At 42.9% G+C, this 20,804-nt stretch overlaps 1 protein-coding gene across 2 annotated transcripts in view; it reads right to left on the reverse strand.

Moving 5' to 3' along the window:
* Positions 1-20,804, reverse strand: part of sema4c (sema domain, immunoglobulin domain (Ig), transmembrane domain (TM) and short cytoplasmic domain, (semaphorin) 4C) — a 113,000-nt gene that overhangs the window by 70,305 nt on the left and 21,891 nt on the right. For both annotated transcript variants that reach the window (XM_082555961.1, XM_082555962.1), the window contains exon 2: positions 4,116-4,250. The gene's annotated coding sequence lies outside the window, so the exon portion shown is untranslated. The remainder of the gene's footprint in view (positions 1-4,115; positions 4,251-20,804) is intronic.

Consider the following 20,804-nt stretch of genomic DNA (forward strand, 5'->3'; position numbering starts at 1 on the left):
GGGCTAACCCAGGGTCTATTAGAGCCTGATTGGAACCATTAGGAGAGAAAGGCGATACACGAGTCTCGTGCAGAGCCCCTCCGGCCCAGCACTGCATTAACCACAGCCTGCTCTCTATTTTGTTGAACACACGGGCTGATCGATAGCAATGAGGAGGAAGGAGGGGTAGGAGGTGGTGAAGCGAGGAGATGGGAGGAGGGGAGAAACGAGGTCCAGGTTTACGGGAAGATAAGCTGGGATCAATAGAGAGACACGGACTGCTGCGGCGTGGAGAGAGAGGACAGAGGAATGCCAGATGCAGCGGGTTCACACTCATCAAACTTGATGGAGGGGAACCTGTGTGCGAGTGTGTGTAAAAGTGTGTGTGACAGGGCATTTGGGCAAGATTCATCTCTCGCCTGTCTGAATATAACCAATGACCGCGTCATATAAACGTCCAAATAACAAGCACGGCGGGGTCGGCGTGATTGTGCGGAGGCTACCAGCATGGCCTCACAGAAAGAAGGTTTGAATTTTAATCCTGCTTATCAGCTGCGGCTGTCTGCATTTGCATGTCCTTCCTGCGTCCGTTAATTGATTCCAAAATCGCTGCAGGTGTGTTTGAAAGGTTGGACAAGCAGTTACGAAAATAGATGGGTAGATCATAGTTGTGGCTGGCATAAATGAAGGAAAAAAGTAAAGTTTGGATAAATAATGAGAAATTTCCTACTAAATTCTGCAGTTGCAGTAAAAATGCAGTTGCATATACACTGCAGTTAAACTCAACACTTCTTAAAGAGGCTCTGTATTTTTATTCTTGTACATTTGCAAATTTGTGTTTGCTTTAGACCCTCAGTTATCCTACATCCTGCACCCCTCTGACTGGCTGTCCCTTGCAAACAGAAGGTTTGAATAGCACGTCTAGGCTATCCTCTCTCTGTGACATAAAACAGAGCTAAAAACAGAAAAAAACTGTCGGAAATCGAATGTTTAGAGCAGTCTGAACTTACCTCACTGTTTAAAATTTTGTCCACATGAGCATCTGCCAGTGTAATAGGACGCATGTGACAGAAAAAGAGACAAAGCAAAACGGGTCCACTTCAAAGATTGTTCTCATATTAAAAACCAACAGAGCCGTTCAAAAGCCAACACTCTTTAGGCTAGTGCAAAAGCTTTTAACGTGAAGCTTTGTTGTGAAAAGTGTCGAGATAAAAAAGAAAGTAACATAAAAGCAGAAGCAGTTGGAATTAATTAGTAGTTAGCGTTTTACTTTAAGCTGTGTGTGAAAAAAGACACATTCGCCTTTATATAATGAGGCCGAACCTCCTCATTATGTAAAGTGTATTGTATAATATGATGCATCGCTTTGCAGCTGACGGGCGCCATTCTAAGTCATGCTAAGCACGAGTATGTGATTTTTATTAACAGTGGACAAAGCCAGAATAACCCTTTCCCCATTTCTATGCATTTCTCCTGTGCTAAGTTAATTGGACAGTGGCTTTATTTAGCTTATTGCTCAAAATGTCAAGCTATTCCTTTAACTATCCACTAATGAATTCCAATGCTTTCTATTTTGTTTTCTTTAGTCCCATTAAGGACCTAAGATTTCCTGCAGATCCTTCTCATTAAAAGCATACCAAGAAAGGATTACACGTCTTTACAGTAAATGCTGGAGGGCTATCAACGTGAAACATTTCTGCAGGAAGTGTTGAGTTGGAAATTGGAAAGGATTGGACAAAACAAGCGAATCAAAAGGGGATTTCTGTAAGCAAAGAGAAATGAGTACGACATGACTCTTGCCGTACTGATGGAATTCGTAGGGAGGAAATGTCATTACAGCAAATTTATCGGTGTAACAGTTTAACACAGAAAAGTGCTGAGTCTGCGTTAATTGCAAATAGCATGAGCAGCAAATTAAAGAGGAGGTAGCCGAACGTAGGCCTGTTTTTCGGTAAAGGCCGGCTTTGTTGTATTAAAAAAAATCAGTTCAGTGTTCATTGAATTTATTGTGGTGTCCTACACGTGGCTCAGGGAGCAGGTTTGTGTTGTGGGTGTTTGCATTTAAGCACAACACATTTATCTGTGCATACCCGACACCTGTCAGGCTGGCATGATGTGCATAACCTCTGCCTGCACGTTGCATGCATTTTTCTCCTCTTCCTCCTTCTATCGCTCTTTCAATCTCTCTTCTCCCCACCTCTGCTACCCCCCTACTCCCCCCAGCTCACTCGGCCTGTGATGGCACGCTGTCAGAGAAAAAGCTATTTATGATCGGCAACCAATATCCTCACAGAGATAAACACACACTGTGAGAGTGATAGGTAGAAAGAGAGGGAGCACCAGAATTATTAGAGAGAACAAGGGATAAGCGAGACGCGACAGTGCAGGAAAGAAACCTGCAGAAGACAAAAAAAAGAAAAGAGGAACGTTGCCCTGGGCTGATTACTCACAGCTCTGTGTTTATGAGTACACATTACCTGGTTGATATCAAGGTATACAAGTGCATATGTGCATGTTTAAACAAGTTCCCTCTTTGGCTAGTGCGTGTCTAAATTCTGGGAAGAGCAAGTTGGGATACAAATTACTTTTTTTATCGGAGGCAATTTACTCGAGTCTGCTGTGCCTCTCACTCGCTCGATCAAGCTGACAACTGATTGTAAATGAGAGAGCCCTTCATCTTACACACATCAGACAAGAGGTGGCCACCCACTGAAACACAAACACACGCACATAGTGACATCCAGTGTTCTATGACAAGGGCACGGGTTTTGCTTTCAGAAGTAAACAGAGCACAGTGAGGTGGTTACAGAAATAACCCTGGGTTCTATGAATGGAAGAGCAGCCATCTAATGTTCATACCCTGATTACACTGATGATACTCAACTGCAGCACCATAATATGCAAACGAGCCAAAGAGAACTGCTTAGTTATTTAACATGCTTTACAGCTACAATTAGGAAATATTTTTGCTAGGCTACCAACTGCTACTGTTTTTGTCTTGTATGCTAAGATAAGCTAATATATTTCTTTATTAATCCATCACTTTATTCTGAACTAAGAGCCAAAAGAGTGGCCTTATTGTGGTCATCTGAGTCCAATTACTTCAATTGTCCTGTTCCCAGTATATTTACGTTATTGCTTGCTTACTTTTCCCTAAAGATGTTCCCAGTAGAGCACACAGCTAAATCTTTTGGCCCATGCCGTCTAACACCCCCAACAAAACTTCCACTAATCAGATGATCATGGCAGCCCGTTTGTAGCCTGAGAAGTGATACCGAAGCGATCGTATTAGTATGCGATTGTACCTCTACGATTGTTGTGAGCGCTTTAAAACAACTTTACATTTTAAAAATTGAAACCCAACAAAGATCTGTGAAGTTTCATCAACTTCTCTCATCTGATTTTAAAATGCTGGAACACTCAGATTTCAGAGCAAATCAAACTAAAATTACTAAGGCAGAAATTCCAACCTTGTGCTTTGTTGCATTCAGCCTCAGAAGACGGAAATAACGATAAAAGCTATCTTCAGTAAACTTAACCTTTAAAATCTGTGCACAGCTTGTCAGATTCAATCATCCATTTCTCTTTTCTCCTTCTCTTTCTTTTCTCCCTTTGTTTTCCACTTTTCGACTTTCAGATAAATATGGCCGTCTTTCCTTCCACTTGCACATACACAGTCAGGACAAGCTGCAAACGCTACGCGCACACGTACACAGATACACTTTGTTACAGACGTGACCTTCAGTGTCTTTCTTAACAAAATGCTTTGAAATCTGAAATCCAATATCCTGCCTAAATTCACCTTTTTCTTTCTGTTTTGGTCACCTTTCTTTTTCTCCTCTGTCATACATTTTCTCCATTTTCTTTGTCTCGCTGCAGAATAATTTCTTTCTGGGAGTTCCTGAAAATGGTTGTAATTTCCACGTCCTGTTTTGACAACTGCTACCCTCCCCCCCGCATGGTTTTGCTTTTTCTGCTTATATTCACTTTCTTATTTCTTTTGATTCCTCGCTCATTTTACATGCCCCCCATTCCTCCTCCTGTTCTATTCTCTGATTCATGCTGTCAGTGAGAGATAGAAAAAGATGCCACTGTGTTTTTCTTCTCCACCCTTTGTTCTGTTTTTACTTTCTTACTTGTTTTTCTTCTCCTCCCTCGCGCGTCCGTGTGCTCTCGTCGTAATCTCTCCTTCAGATGTTTTTTTTGCTCTGTCTTGTCTTCGTTGTGAATGTTGACTAGAGACAGACGTCGCACATGAAGGTCACATTGGGCTAAAGGAGAAGAAGAGGAGAGATGTAATGAGTGGCAGTGCTGGATGTTGGGGGTGGATATGTGAGACTGACAGGTCAGCTTTAATCATTTTAATGTCTCTGTCAGACAAGACCTGCTACTGCACATAATTAGAGGTCTCCACACACACACACACACACACACACATTCAAAACTGTAAATATACTTCCTACCTGCACATCCACGTACATGAAACATGAAAATCCTGATCAAACAAATATGTGCCACTTGGTGGTTTTTGTGTGTGAAATTTGTGGTTTTGGAAACTGAAGTTTAGGCCTAGTTAGTTACCTACTCTTGAAGACAAGCTAACACAAGCGGAAACATGCTAGTAAACCACAACAGAGAGCCAGCATGACAATGTAGTACATTTTACACACTATCCTTCGTAACCGTAACTTACTCTGTAACTTCCTGTAAGGGTTTTGTTTTAATCACCAGATTTAGGCTTCAAATATAGGATTTTTAAGACTGATAGTGACAATAATGTGATAACATTAATATTCAAAATATTCAATCTTAGTATATAATATCCAATATTTCTTTTTCTTTCAGACATACACAACACTAACAGATTTTTCTGACATGTGTATAGTTACTTATTTATTCATTGTTGTGTGACATATGTTGCCACCAGGGAAGTTGCAGACTGCCCCCTGGTGGACAAATTAGGCAACGTTGAAACTCACAACATAGTTGAAGGGTGTTTCTTTGATCTCTTCTGTACTTTTTAAATGTTTAATTATTTGGCACTTACAAGTGATGATACTGACAGGTCAGCAAGTAACTAAAATGAGCCAATAATATCAGTCCACTGGTAAAATGGTTGGGCTCCACTGGCCACATCCTAAACAGGTAAATTTTCCAAAACAAATAAAGTCTCTTGCAGTTTTCTATTAAAAGATTTTACAAATGAATGTTCCAAACAAGCAAATATGCTACAAAAAGAGGCAAATGCTAAGCATCTCTAACTTTACCTTTACTTTAAGCAGTCATTATCACAAACATACAGGTTTCACATACACAAATAGAAAATGCTGAAAGAGATATAGAGTAATAAATGACTTAACAGAAGCTGAGCCCAGACGTGAGCTCACAACAGCGAGCTTTGCAAGAAACAGAATAAATTTGAGCAGTCTGCTTTACACTGTACCACTGAATGTTCCTTCATATGAACAGTATGAAGTGAGTATGAAGATTAGGCTTGGAGCTAAGTTCCATGCACAGAGATAATTGCTTGACTCAATTTTATTGCAAGGCTTTTCTGGTTTTGATCACAAGATCTTAGACATGAAAAATAAAGCCACACACACACACACACACACACACGCCCCTGATCCCTCGAGGCTCACATTCACAGGTTCCCGTAGTTCATAGTGCAGATCGCATAACTGACTACAGCGCCTTCGCCAGTGCGTGCCGGGATTTGTGTGTGTGTGTGTGAGCAGAAGCTGAGATTCATGTCAACATCAATGGCTCACTAATCACAATGAGGGCGCCAAGGGCCAAGCAGATGCTGTCAGTAGCGTATGGGCCGGCTAGTGTTACAAAGAGGGAGCACACAAAGCCAAGGCCCAAACCTCTGACACCATCATACTTCATTCCCTACTGTCAATAAACTAGAAACTGAAAACTCTGCTACACTCGATGAACACTGTGCTCCACTGTATCGACTGGAAAAGTTGTGATGTTCATCAAACTTTATTGAACCAAACACACACACACACATACAAAAATTAAACTGCACAGAACCTTGGCATAACTCCCCCAAAAGGGAAAAAGTCAATCTTCGAGAAACTTCTCAAATTTAAACTTTTTGGCAAATTTATGGTAATATTGTGACAACCTTGAGACTGTGAATGCTCTTATGTAAAAGCAGAACTCTAAAACCTTTCATGACCAAAAAATCAACCGTGTTGTAATCTTCGTTCAAAGACACTTTTAAAGCTACCCAGTTGATTATTATACGTATAATAAGTAGGAGAATCTTCTTAAACCATAAAGATGAATGGAATCCTTCATGTTTTTTTGTTGGCCGGTGAAGATATGAAACCTGCTACTGACATGACTTTGTTAAGGAGGAGAACACCCAAAGACAGGATGAAACTCTTCTGATGGTTTCAAGGAAGTAAAGAAGCAAGTTAGGGATAAGTCCAAAACTCTGTTTGATGGCAGGTCCTTTAAAATCAAGTTAGGTTGATTGAATGTGCTGGAAAGCAAATTTAGACTTAATCGGAAACCTCACGCCACTGAGTAATCCGCCATATGAGCATTTCTGTGCGTATATGTGTGTCGACTGCTTCTGGTAGAGCATTTAACCCTCTGGTGAGCGCCTCCACCTGGGACTGAACCAGTCTGTTGAAACCGTAACAGCAGCAGAATCACTTTAGCTGTTATTGGGGGGAGAAAAAAATCTCCAAAATGAAATATAGCATTGCTACTAAGGTCACTGGCTCTGTTACCTACAGAGCAGGATGAATTCAAACCCATGCACATGTGATTATGTGACAGCACAGCAGCACGCTGTCCATCTCTGGTGTATTTTTCCTAAATAAGTAAGTCATCCAGACCTCAGCTTTCCACTGGCTTCATCCAGGAGAAAGCAGCAGCCAAATCCCTGCAAGTCCACACAGACATAAATGTGCAAAAACATCTACACATTAACTAAAGCACACTCACACACACATATGCACACGTGAGGCCAAAAACTAGGAGGAAGAGGAGTGGAGGAGGAGGTCTGGCTAAATAGCAGGATTTCAAGAACATCTGCACACGCATACACATGGACACACACCTCAAGCCGCTGGCTGCCTGTGTATTTGACAGGCAGCACAGTGAGTGGCTGTGTGGAAGCCAGCCAGCTGCTTGTGAATCAGCAATGACTAACAGTTTACACCTGCACTTTCTGAGCTAATCGCCTGCATGCTTATTGTAAATATACATACACTATGTACTTGTGCGCATGTGGGTGGATGTATCGCGTCTGTGTGTGCCAGCACCTGTATCTGTGTTCACGTGTTTGCCTGCATGCCACCACAATGAGTTTTCCCCATCAAGCTCAATTGTGACAGCCTGGGCCTCTAATTGCTTAGCTGCAAATTTGACATTGTCTAAGCTGGCAGCACCCTGATGAGTTGAATAAAAGTGGAGCGACATCGTACCCGTCACTTCCCCCGATCGGCCTCGACAAGAGCACAACTCCGTGCTCCGTTTGATCGCCGCACAAGACAACGCAATGGGATGCTAATCACATGCAAAGGCCAGAGCTTTGAGCGTGTGCCAACGTCTGCCTTGTAAGAGCGCGCGTTCACGTTGGTGTGCCAGTAATGGCAGCTCTAATCAGTGGCAGGATTGGAAGAGGCATGTGGCAATAAAGCCCAACAAAATGCCTGCCATTCCCTATTAGATGCAAGCACTCTCCGAAAACCTGGCAGACGAAGGGCGTACACACAAACGCGTGCACGCACATACGTATCGGTGTTGGTGGACATCTGGCCAAGGTCAGAGCTAGATCTGAGCTGTGAACGCCTACTGCCAACCCCCACTATCAGAAAAAAATATCCTTCGGGGGAAAAAAAGAGCTGCAAAGCTTCACACCACAAGCTTTGTCCTCCAGAATGATTTACACATAAACTCTGACCTCTCTAAGTGCAGCCCATTACTTGCAGGTTGTGATTTACAAGCTAAAATTAAAGATGGACGCAATTCGCCGAAGCCATTATCAGCGTCACTACACGGCGGTCAATTCATACAGAGATCTCTCGTGAGAGTCATTCCTCCATACTCAACTGAAGCATTGATTATTCAGAGTACCATAGAAATGACTGATACAGCAGACACTGCATTTATCTTCCCCGTGCTTCGTCCTTTATGTGAAATATTGCGTCTGCTCTGTCTTACTATTCCCGTTACAAGGTTTAACAGACACGTGGCTTTAAAGAGTAATAATGGCATCTTTGCATAGGTGGCTAATGTAGCATTTTGAAATTGATATCAGTCTTGTAAGATGTATCTTATGGCTATAGAGATTGGTTATAAGCAATTATTAGAAACATTTTGTGGGTTCATAAAGTGTGAAAAATCCCTTTAGCTGGATCACGATGCCACTTACATTTAGGTAAAGGTCATCAGAGACGAATACTTAATGGATTCCTAATGCTTTCAAAATACCAGGTAATCATAGTGTCTCAATGAAGCGATGACCTGGAGGGCTAAAAAATTAAGCCTATGTGGAGCTGCAGTTCCACTTAAGGCTGGTGGCGAAAACGAGTCAGTCCCCACAGATTCCCTTATTAAAATGCTCGATTTTACAGCAACAAAAGGCACATTTAAAGCCTTGTCTCCATGGTCACAACAACTCTTCGGTGAGTAATTTTAGTATATAATAACTCGCCCATTTGGATTTTGCTGAGGTTTAAAAATTAGGGTCATGGTCGCTTTGACTGATAGGACTACCAAGGCCTCACTTCCTGTACTTTGACTTACTGATCTGGACTTTTTGACTGTATTTGACTGTGTTGCTGGTGCCTTTTGGGGGAATTGCTTTGTGGTACAGCGGATATCCAAGATGTTGAAATATATTTCTGCTCTTAGCACTGATTAGTGGGTATTTACGTAAGCTCCAGTGGCGCAATCGGTCAGCGCGTTGTACTTATAAGACAGTAACCTGCAGAGAGATGCTGAGGTTGTGAGTTCGAGCCTCACCTGGAGCACAGGCTTATTTTAGGGGCAGGAGTAGGTCGAATGGTGGCCCCATGATCGGAGGGTTGGGGGTTTGAATCCACTGAACAGCTAACCTGAGGTACCCCTCAGCAAGATACCGTCCCTACACACTGCTGCCCACTGCTTCACACCGTTTCTGTAAGTTGGCTACCATGTAATTCAATTATAGTTCATTTATATAGCTGCAAATGACAATGACAGTGCCAAATATTTTAAGGTACAGACCAAGAAAACAATGAAATGACCTCCTGTGAGCAAGCATGTGGTGACAGTGGGAAGGAAAAACTCCCTTTTAACATGAAGGAACTTCTGGCAGAATCAAGCTCAGGATGCAGGGTGAGAAGCGTTCAGCATTCCACACATACTGGTTAAAAACATGCAACAGATCGCTAAGCACTAGAAAGCAACAATAATTGAAATTTAAAGCATCTCATTTCTCTACAGTCTCAGAGATAAGAAATGGAAAACGACCGTGCCCATTGTTGTGGAAACCAAACCATATTTCTGCTATTTATATTTCATGACTGCTCTAACTTTTCAGAAAAAATAAAGCTCTGCCAGCTCTGAACTTTGTAACTGCAGCCCACAGCGCAGATGCTATCAAAGGCTTTCGCTCTGCAGTCGACCAGAACGCATCAGCCCGGTGCCCAAACGAGCGGCTCCACCTCCTGTTGTCTCTGCATTGTGACACCCCCTCCCCACATTTGTTGGTGTTGACAGATAAAGTGATGGTAATTGTGATTTTCTTTTTCCAGTGAAGTGGGACCCTTCCACTATCATCCTCTCATTTCCTGTGTGAAGAGCGGCATCTGCGTCGGTGCTTTTGGCAACTGATATCGGTTTGAACCGAGGAGCTGTGATTGTTATTCTCACTGTGCCAGAACCCACAAGAGCCACAGTGGACACAAAATACTGAGCAGCACCTGGTGTGCGAGCAAAACCGAAGAAGAGACACACTGAGAGAGAAAAATGCCCCCATTTGTCGATGTATTCCACAACGCAGCGCTTCGTATTCCCACACAAATAAAAGGGATGAACTCATCCTTTTAGGCAAAGGATTTCATTCACTGGAATTAGTATAACTGTATTTCTGGGAAAGCCCTTTAAAATGACTGGGGTGAGTGTGTTGGGTGAGAGGTTTCTGAGTGCGAGCATGCATGTGTGTGTGTGTATGAGACATCTGTTTACATAAGTGGGAGGATGTGATGGTAAAGCCCTGGCTTGGGCCCTGGCCTTTTCACAACAGGGCCCAGAGCAGAGAGGAGATTCATCCCAATATTTGTCTCACTAAGGAGTAAAGCCAAACAAATCCGTCCTGCTAAGGCGCCCTCTGATAAAACTTGCAACGTTCCATGCACAGCTTTTCCCTGGACCACTCTGACTCCAAGATCTCTTCTTTCCTCACTGAGCACAGTTTACGGGTGTCAAGTCGCAAGTCAACTTTTCCATCTCATTAAATGCTCTATCTGAATGGAAATGCTAAAAAAAAGAGCCATAATAGAAAAAACAGCAAGTAAAAAGGTTATCTTGATGCCAAGACCAATCTTTCCTAAATACTGCCTCTTAAAAGTCACGTTTTTTTTTAAATATCCCTAACTTGTCTTAAATGCTATGCTGCATTAATTCATATTTTAGAGAGTTATAACGTTTTAGCATCAATCAGCCATTTGCTTTGGTTTGACAGCCTGTAATGTCACTGTTTTGATTCATTCATACATTAGTAAGATTTTAGGAAAAAATGAAAGAGCTTTAATAAATCCAAATGTGCCCTTTCAGCACAGCAGATATCTAGACACTTAGCAACTAATGGGGGGACATTGTGGAGCATTTAGCAGCTAAAAACCACGGTGGAAGCTTCTTTTCATCAGTCCAATGTTGTTCCTACATGTTTTCTGAAGGTTTGGAAACGACTACATTATATAATGATAAGAAGTCATGGCAGTCACTCAGTGACAGTAACTAGTCAGGTGTTTTGAATAGTTACAGTACCATGAGTACCTTAATACTTTCATTTAAGTACTACTCAGTATGTGTCACGGTTAGCGGGAGCTGACTGTGCGAGAGTTTGAAACGGAGAAACCAAGTGTGGACACAGAAGGAGATGAAATTGGGGTTAAACAAAAAGCGAGCCGTTTATTCTGGCTGATAGGGGCGAGAGCTAACTGTGGGAACTACGAAAAACTATGAATCAGCTATGACAACCGTGATAACTATGATGATTATGATGACTAAGATGACTATGACTACTATGACATGACATGACGTGGAGGGAGGTAACACAGACGACCTGACGAAGACTGCAAGAAAGCACACAAACTAAATACACACAGAGGAGATTAGGGAAAGTGGGAACACATGGGGAAACAGCTGACACAACTGAACATCATGCCACGACAGGGAAAAGTAATACTAAGCACAAGGAACACGGAAACAAGCATTTCAAAATAAAACGGGAAATATGGAGAGGCGCAGACCTGACAACACCGGCTTGACAACATGAAACATATGACAGACTAACATGTGGACACGGTGAACTCACGAGGAGCGCGAACACTGTAGAACATATAGAGGGAAAAGGGAATTTGGAGATGAAACATGGAGCACAAAGAGATACTTCTAAATTAGAAGTTATAGTAGAAACGAAACTAGAATGAAACTCAACTGAATCCTAACTAATAATACCAACCCAAAAACGTAACATATAAACATGACAAGACGCAGACATGACACGAACTTGATAACCGACCCACACAGACATGAAACATGACAGGTAGGAGCTAACAATGACTTCGTCGTTTTATATGTACTACAATTTAAGGTAGTTGAAAATCTTATTATGATAGTTGTAGCTTATGTAACATAGTGCGAACATTGTCACACATAGAGCGATTTTTACCATCTGTAAGTTAATAAACACGACAATTCCACATGTTACATGCCTGTATGTAACTTAACAAGTGAAGCCTGTGAGTCCATTGTTTACCTCAGCATGCCCGGTGTAAAGCATCCAAACTGAGGTGACTTTTAGAGGCTATCCTGAACTTTCTGGCACCAAACTCTGCTGTTTTTCCTGCTGCCTCTGTTAGCCTTTGTTAGTGGTTGTTAGCCCCAATTAGTTACTGTTAACCTCTGTAAACTGCTGTTAGCCTCAGTTAGGTGCTATTTATGCTGCTTTCACTGAAACTTTCTTTAAAATGTCATTGTTTGACATTGTCAAACTTGGGCAATTAGTAAATAAAATCTCATATAATGTAAGAATGTCATCAAACTGTTTAGCGCAAGGAAGCTGGGATTTTAAGAGCACTCGAGTCTAACGTTAGCTGTCATGAAGCGAGCTTCTAACCAGCTGTTGTTGTTATAGCTGTGCAGAAACGTGATCATTTGCTGACAGTATATATGGTGATATATAGTTTAAAAGATATTCACGACCTTTAAATCAAAACTAACTTTCAGTTTTAGACATATTTTAGTGTTTAGAGTAATCAGATTCCCCCTTTTGTGTTGCAGCTCTCAGGAATGTGGAGGAGAGTTATCAGTTCAGTGATGGCCTCCACTGTATGGAGCTTTTTGCTGGCTTGGTTTTGTTCCACTTGCCTCCTTAGTGAGAGAGGGGGGTCACTGAGTAGCCTGATTCACTGGATCACTGTGTAATAAAACGGTTTTTTTTTTGAATGAGCCCAATTTACCAAGATTAATGCAAAGTAGTTTGGATAATTAATGAATAAATAAAAATAGGGGTTAGAAGGAGAAAACAGAAAAAATAAAGAGACTCTTTTTTTCTTGTTCTCGCTTTGATCCCATCATTTCCCTTTGTAGTCCTCTGCAATCATTAGATACCTACACACACACACACACTGCCTCCTCAGCTGTGGCTCATTTATGCAAAGTTTCACAACCTTTTACGTCAACATTTCGAGAAAAGCGTCTTTATAATCAGACATGCATGGGTGTCGATAAGAAGAGAGGCATCCATTAAAAGCAAAGTTTTATCCCCCCTATGTAATTTCACTGAGTTTATGTGCGCTTGAAACCTCGCTGGATGACTTAGTGTTATGTCTCAATGCCTGAATTACTGACGGGGACCTATTACGGGGGAGTACAGGGCAGAAAAACGGCGCCTGGCACTGAATAAGTAAACTGGGTAAACACGCAGTGGTCTTCAGCACACTCTGTGATTTTATAGACTCATTCAAGGTCAAAGCACGTGTGATTTTCCTTGTTCTTCTCCTGTGGAATAACCAGAGGTAGGGATATCCTGTTTCATTAGCTTTCCTCTCACTGCTTCTGCCGCCGTCTGTCCAACAAAATGTAACTGGCTGCTGCAGCTGAAATAGCAAATAGCCGGGGCTGCCTACATGGGTGGAGGATTATTGACAGAGAGGGAGGTCAAAGAGTAATATATGTGAGCGAGGATCAATTCATGCATCTACTCATATGTGTGTGTGTGTGTCTATATGGTCCTACGTGCAGTGCATCCCACTGGATCTTATTTGTTTGTGCTTGCCTAATTTGTGCACATGTGCATACCTGCATGTGTAGTGTGTAGATGGTAGTAAAAGCGTGAGCTCAGAGCATTATCTCATTTGGTGGCTCTCCCGGGCTGCAGGACAACGCCGTCCCTAATGGCCCCAGTGTTCATTGTGGCAGGGCAGACAGAGGGCAAAATGAGCTCCGCCATCTCCCTCCTTGGTAACCACATTGCCCCAAAGGACCCACTGCTTGCCAGGCTGTCCCACTCAAGCGCCGGCTTCAGCCCTCTGGGAGAGACACATGGGCTGGCTCGACAGCTAAACAAATTAGATCACCCTCAACCACTGAAAACACCAACTCAACCTAACCTGACTTCATACATTTCTTAGAGTTCTGTATTAATCTTTAATGGTATCTTAAACTGATCATAAAGGAACCAATTTTGTCATTTACCTTGAGTAAAAGTTTCTTTTGAGCAGTTTACAACTGCTCCTGCAGTGCAGCCGTACGTTAGTCCACGCCAGACTTGGTTTGAATCCTGTCCAAACGAAGCAGCCACACCACATCAACACAGGAAGACACAATCAACTAGAACGGTGCATCCCCTTGCAAGGCCAGTGCCCAATTTTGCAATTTTAAAGATAGAGATCCAGACTAACATTTACAAAGTTCTTCCTTCTTCCATGCTGCAATTCCAAGTTTTGCTCAGCTTGGCAGGCCTTGCAGACAAACTAAAATAAACGCGTTGAACGCATGCCTGGGAATGCTCAGTGGGAGTCATTCTGTTACCTTAAAAAGATATCATAAAACTAAAATACGTGCAGAGGATGTTTCGCACTTTCTGCAGTGGTCTCTGTTTAAAAGTTTTTGAGTGATTGTTGGAGCCAATTAGGTCAGACGGCAGCAGTTGTACACACTTCTGTATCACTGTGTGGATGCTGGAGCTAAACCTAGAGGGGACTGTCAGAAAACATCAAGAAAGCTAAAGATAGGAATGGAGACAGGTTTAGCTGACAGATAAAACTCTGCACCCCCCCCCACCGAAATACAGTGTTCAACAGAACGCAACAGAAACACTGTCAAAAGCCAACAGGCTTTACATAGAGACTATTTCATTGCTAGAAAGTAGTTAGGACTAAGAAATATCCAAAATAACAGGCACAATGACTCCAGTCAGAATGGTCTGTTGCAACCAGGAGAGACGTGCTTTTGCAATTTGAGTGAACTGAACCTTAACTGACTTACAGAGCTCGATTTACAGAGTGATTTCAGCCAGGAATGCCCTGCACTTTGAAGGAAGTTACTCATCCTTCTATTCTTTCGAGGACATCTGTTCTTCCTTGCACACACAGCAGGTGACTGACGTCTGCACACGCGCGCGCGCACACGCAGAGGACTCAACCTGTTAGCCCGACATAATGAAGCACGTAATCACATCCACGGACGCTGAGACACAAAGGAGTCATATCAAGAAGGATTATCCCTGTTACGCCCACCCACACACAGACACCCACACACAGACGTACACAGATGAGCCAGCATGCACGCAAAAGATGGCAAAGACGCATTATGAGTCCAAATAAGCAGAGTGCAACCACCGCGGGATCACAAAGAGGAGGGATAAAGCTGGCACGAGAAGGTGCAGAAACACATACATAAACACATGAATCCTTTTTTTCCCCCCTCAAAATAATAATTATTTTAAGAGTCACAAAGAAGGAGGAACGAAAGACGGAAAGAAAAGAAAAAACACACACACACACCCTCTGTGCAGCACAGGCTGAGGTCATCTTTATTAATAAACCCTCTGACAACAAACACACTCACATCAAGGCCTTCGCCCTCCCTCCATCCTTACTCCATGCTCCCTCCCTTCCTTAGCTCCTTGAGAAATGGCAATTGCCAGACTGGCTCAGTGGGAGGGTGTCTGTAACCACACACGCATGCACACAGACGCATGCACACACACACACACACACACACACACGCATACACACTGCAGGATGGCCTAGAGGCAGCATGTCAGTGATCTGTCAGGGGGTAACAGTGCGGAGCAGGTGTGTGTGTGTTTGTGTGTATATGTTTTGGGGAGGAAGCAACTACAGAGAGGAAGACCAAACAGACAGGAAGTTTAGCCTTACACACACGCACACAAACACACACATAAGAAACATGCCCCGGCTCATTTGTTCCCCCTGACAGGAGAGGAGAGGGATGGTTCTCTGCAAGACGTGCCTGAAGGAGGAGGAGCAGCCCAGTGTCACTCCAGTCTTGCATTTGGGTGCTTGTTGAGAATTTCCTTGACACCACAATGGTACCCTTTTAGCATTCGACTTCCACATGTAGGGTTAAAATTGTGGAAAAGGTGTATTCTAGACCATAGCCTTAACTTTTCCTAACCCTGACCAAGTGCTTTTGTTCCCTAAAACTCCTATCCTGATGCCAACGAGCCATGGGCTCTGATAAAACTGCGATATTTCACGTAGCTTGGAGGGAATGAGGAAAGCAGGTGAACAAAGCCAAGAATATGTTTTCTACGAGTATGTATCTGCGTATCCCCGTCTTTGTGTGTAATGTTGCTCTGTGAGAGTCCTGTGCTCTGCGGGGCTCTTGATGGGAGAATAAAGGCTGCAACTCTGAGCATAAGAATTCTGGGTAATAGCATCAAAGCAGGTGTATATCTTTTGTTTGTTAGCAGGAATTCAAAGCAGGAGCAAGCGTGCTGCTGCAGGAACACGTGAAAGCACGAAATACAGTCAAGACAGGTTTCCCATTCTTAGTTGTTACAAGGCCATGAGGGATGTCAGTTCCTTGTATCGGCTCTGTGGTCTCAGCAGGCAGGACCACACCTTGCACAGGATACTTCTTGAAGGGTGCCAACCATTGCAGCTCATAATCACATCCCTGAGCCGGCTCATCTAGAAGCTTTAAATCCAAAGAAGCAGTTGTTGTCACGGACCCGGTGCCGGGGACTCGGGGTTCGTGAACAGTGTGGACCTTTATTGTTATTAGTGTATTGGATGTATGTTTGCTGCACTGTGCTCTTGTGTTCCATGCTGGTGTGTGTGTGTGTGTGTGTGTGTGAGGCTGGAGGATGAAGGACAGCCACCTGCAGGCCTGATGGGTGTGGCCCTGCCAGCTGCTGGTCACGCCTAGCTTACCACACACCTGCTTCTGATCAGGATCGTCGGGGGAGCTACTTAACAGAGCGATGGAGCTTCCTCCGGCGCAGGATCGTTGAGTTAGACTCCATGTCAGTGTTTGTAGTGCTGGTCAGTGTATGCCTGCTGGAGTTGGTGCCATAACGGCTGTGTCTGTGTTTTTTCCTCAGGAGAGTGGAACACAGGACTGCAAGACACACGGGGTGTGTGAAGGCACAGGGGCAGAGAGCACGGGATACCAGCACTTGGGAGAAGACACGTCACGGGAGTCGAGGGAGCACTTTTGGAGATTCAATGTGTGGTGTACATTTACCTCACTGTAAATAAACCCACTGTTCATTTCATTAAGTCCAGCGTTTGGGTCCTTTCTCCAACATCCCCCACGGTCTGCCCCCCAGACCGTGACAGTTGTTCAATTAGTTGGGCCCAAATTCTTTGAACTATCCAACTGCAGATCAAAATTTGTAACTTTTATATAAACAGAATCAAGCTCACTTCCCTTAGAAATTCGTATTCAATAACTTTCAGTTGTCTATATTTGCAGAATGCCGGTGAGCATAGGTGATGTCTGAAACATTTATTCACTCACCTTGAGATTTTACTCAATTTACTGGAGTGCTCTGTGACCCTGGGTTATACAGGGAGTGCAGAATTATTAGGCAAATGAGTATTTTGTCCACATCATCCTCTTCATGCATGTTGTCTTACTCCAAGCTGTATAGGCTCGAAAGCCTACTACCAATTAAGCATATTAGGTGATGTGCATCTCTGTAATGAGAAAGGGTGTGGTCTAATGACATCAACACCCTATATCAGGTGTGCATAATTATTAGGCAATGTCCTTTCCTTTGGCAAAATGGGTCAAAAGAAGGACTTGACAGGCTCAGAAAAGTCAAAAATAGTGAGATATCTTGCAGAGGGATGCAGCAGTCTCAAAATTGCAAAGCTTCTGAAGCGTGATCATCGAAAAATCAAGCGTTTCATTCAAAATAGTCAACAGGGTCGCAAGAAGCGTGTGGAAAAACCAAGGCGCAAAATAACTGCCCATGAACTGAGAAAAGTCAAGCGTGCAGCTGCCAAGATGCCACTTGCCACCAGTTTGGCCATATTTCAGAGCTGCAACATCACTGGAGTGCCCAAAAGCACAAGGTGTGCAATACTCAGAGACATGGCCAAGGTAAGAAAGGCTGAAAGACGACCACCACTGAACAAGACACACAAGCTGAAACGTCAAGACTGGGCCAAGAAATATCTCAAGACTGGTTTTTCTAAGGTTTTATGGACTGATGAAATGAGAGTGAGTCTTGATGGGCCAGATGGATGGGCCCGTGGCTGGATTGGTAAAGGGCAGAGAGCTCCAGTCCGACTCAGACGCCAGCAAGGTGGAGGTGGAGTACTGGTTTGGGCTGGTATCATCAAAGATGAGTTTGTGGGGCCTTTTCGGGTTGAGGATGGAGTCAAGCTCAACTCCCAGTCCTACTGCCAGTTTCTGGAAGACACCTTCTTCAAGCAGTGGTACAGGAAGAAGTCTGCATCCTTCAAGAAAAACATGATTTTCATGCAGGACAATGCTCCATCACACGCGTCCAAGTACTCCACAGCGTGGCTGCAAGAAAGGGTATAAAAGAAGAAAAACTAATGACATGGCCTCCTTGTTCACCTGATCTGAACCCCATTGAGAACCTGTGGTCCATCATCAAATGTGAGATTTACAAGGAGGGAAAACAGTACACCTCTCTGAACAGTGTCTGGGAGGCTGTGGTTGCTGCTGCACGCAATGTTGATGGTGAACAGATCAAAACACTGACAGAATCCATGGATGGCAGGCTTTTGAGTGTCCTTGCAAAGAAAGGTGGCTATATTGGTCGCTGATTTGTTTTTGTTTTGTTTTTGAATGTCAGAAATGTATATTTGTGAATGTGGAGATGTTATATTGGTGTCACTGGTAAAAATAAATAATTGTAATGGGTATATATTTGTTTTTTGTTAAGTTGCCTAATAATTATGCACAGTAATAGTCACCTGCACACACAGATATCCCCCTAAAATAGCTAAAACTAAAAACAAACTAAAAACTACTTCCAAAAACATTCAGCTTTGATATTAATGAGTTTTTTGGGTTCATTGAGAACATGGTTGTTGTTCAATAATAAAATTATTCCTCAAAAATACAACTTGCCTAATAATTCTGCACTCCCTGTAGACTGTATACAAAAGATGGTTTAAAAAATGTCTAATTACACAGAAATCTTGGGTAAATGTCTGTGCACTTCCTGATACGTTTATGGTTTCATTCTCTACTTTTTTGATGTAATTCATGTTATTTTGTGAATCATCATTATAAAGATTATGATGATTTGCTGAGACAAAGTCTGTCTGAGCTTCACAATGGCCTTCATTAACCAAAACACTATGTGATGGTAGATGCATCCATCATTTATACGTCATGTAGAGGCCGACTCTGCAACAGCAGGGATCTTGTTTGGCATGGAGTGCTGAGGCCACTCTAAACATAGCGCACATGGATGCTTGTTTGATGGCTTTCTATCCACAGTTGTGGTCACAATTTGGGGTGTGACGGTTCTGAGATCAAGTCGTGGTTCTGTCTTCTCCGTGTACAACACACTAGGAAATGTTATTGAGCTCTCGGCATTAGCAAAGCCCCTTTAAGACATGCACTGCGTTCCATTAAACTGACAGCATATGAAGATGTCAGCTGCATCTAAATGCAGCCTTACTAGTTTGACCCGAGTACAATTTATGTGCAATCTGTTCCAGCACTGTAGCTAAGTGCAGGAATGCTAATGATATGTTTGCTTTGTGGGGAAACTGTCTGTTTTGCCCATTTTTGTCAAAATAAAAGCAGATTTTATGTTGGTGTAAACAGCTTGTGTGTATATATATATGTGTGTGTGTTTGTGCACCTGTAATAACATGTTAATTAGCCATGTAATCAGTTTCAACTAATAGGGACGTGGAGGTGTTCTGTGAGGTAAATGACTGGTTGTAATGCTTGGTAGTCTAGTGACAGCTTTACTCTGTAAATGTGAACTGTATATACAAACAAATAATATTTTTTTGTTGTCCACGATGCAATTATGAACAAGTGATCATGCCTGTGGTAAAAAGCCCCCCCACCCCTCCACTAAAATAATGACTGTGCTCGTTCCAGAACATCTTTCACAAGGAGTGACTTATATAACAGCGTGTTTACTACAGCGAAGCTCAGGAAAAACAAACGCATGAAAGCTTTATGAACTGGGTATATGTTTATTCACTGGTGAGCTGTATCATTTTGCTAGAGTGAAAAAACCGTTACAAGATGTACACTCTGTGACAAGATAAATTATAAGTCACACTAGATCGTCAAGGGAGCTTGGGAACGGAGCATGTGACACATTTCAACCTCAGCAGATCGTCTTGCTCTGTAAATTCAGAACAGCTGGCAAATTTCACCATTCGCTCTGGTTAGGCTGCATTTAACGTTCGGTTCAAAAGCAATTTCTTTTTCCACCTCAGCAAAGCTGTTTTATGGTATTTGTGCTTCTTTTGGACGCAACGGAGTGGAGACATGGCAAAGACAGGGAGGGTACAAACACGAATGCTGCCAGCTGGTCCAAAGCAAGCTGAGCTGTTGGTATGAGTTACATCGCTCAACCCTTTTAAAAGCACAGAGACGTCCGCGTTTCTACAACGAGGGCTCACTTTCTGGTGCGCTCTGACAGGATAAAGTAGTTGATGCTGTTGAGGGAGGCTTGTAGGTGTATCATGCTAAACAACATTCACATTCACAGTCGCTAAACAGTAAACAACTGCAGGCCCAGACACCGTGACCAACGAGGATTATATGACCTCGTCATGAGATCACAGAGCCCGGAGCCGATTGCTCGATGTGCTTTAAACTGTCAGGAGCAGGGGGAGTCGAGATGAAACTCTCCACCCAAACCCTTGACTCACTCACATTTGATCCATTTCGAATGCGAACCTAACCGGAATCAATGGTGCGGTAATGGAAAGCGAGAAACTGCATTAAAATGTAATGCAACCTGTTAAATGCTTGCCGTTCGATGCTGAATGCTGAATGCATTGCCTGTAACACTGTAAGATTAAATCTCTTCAGTTGATTAGGGTAAGGGAAAGGAAGACAACGTTTGATTTGAATTCGTAAATTTGGATGTTTAT

Source organism: Aulonocara stuartgranti (assembly GCF_965226115.1).
Source record: "Aulonocara stuartgranti genome assembly, chromosome: 12".
NCBI classification, from domain to species: Eukaryota; Metazoa; Chordata; class Actinopteri; order Cichliformes; family Cichlidae; genus Aulonocara; species Aulonocara stuartgranti.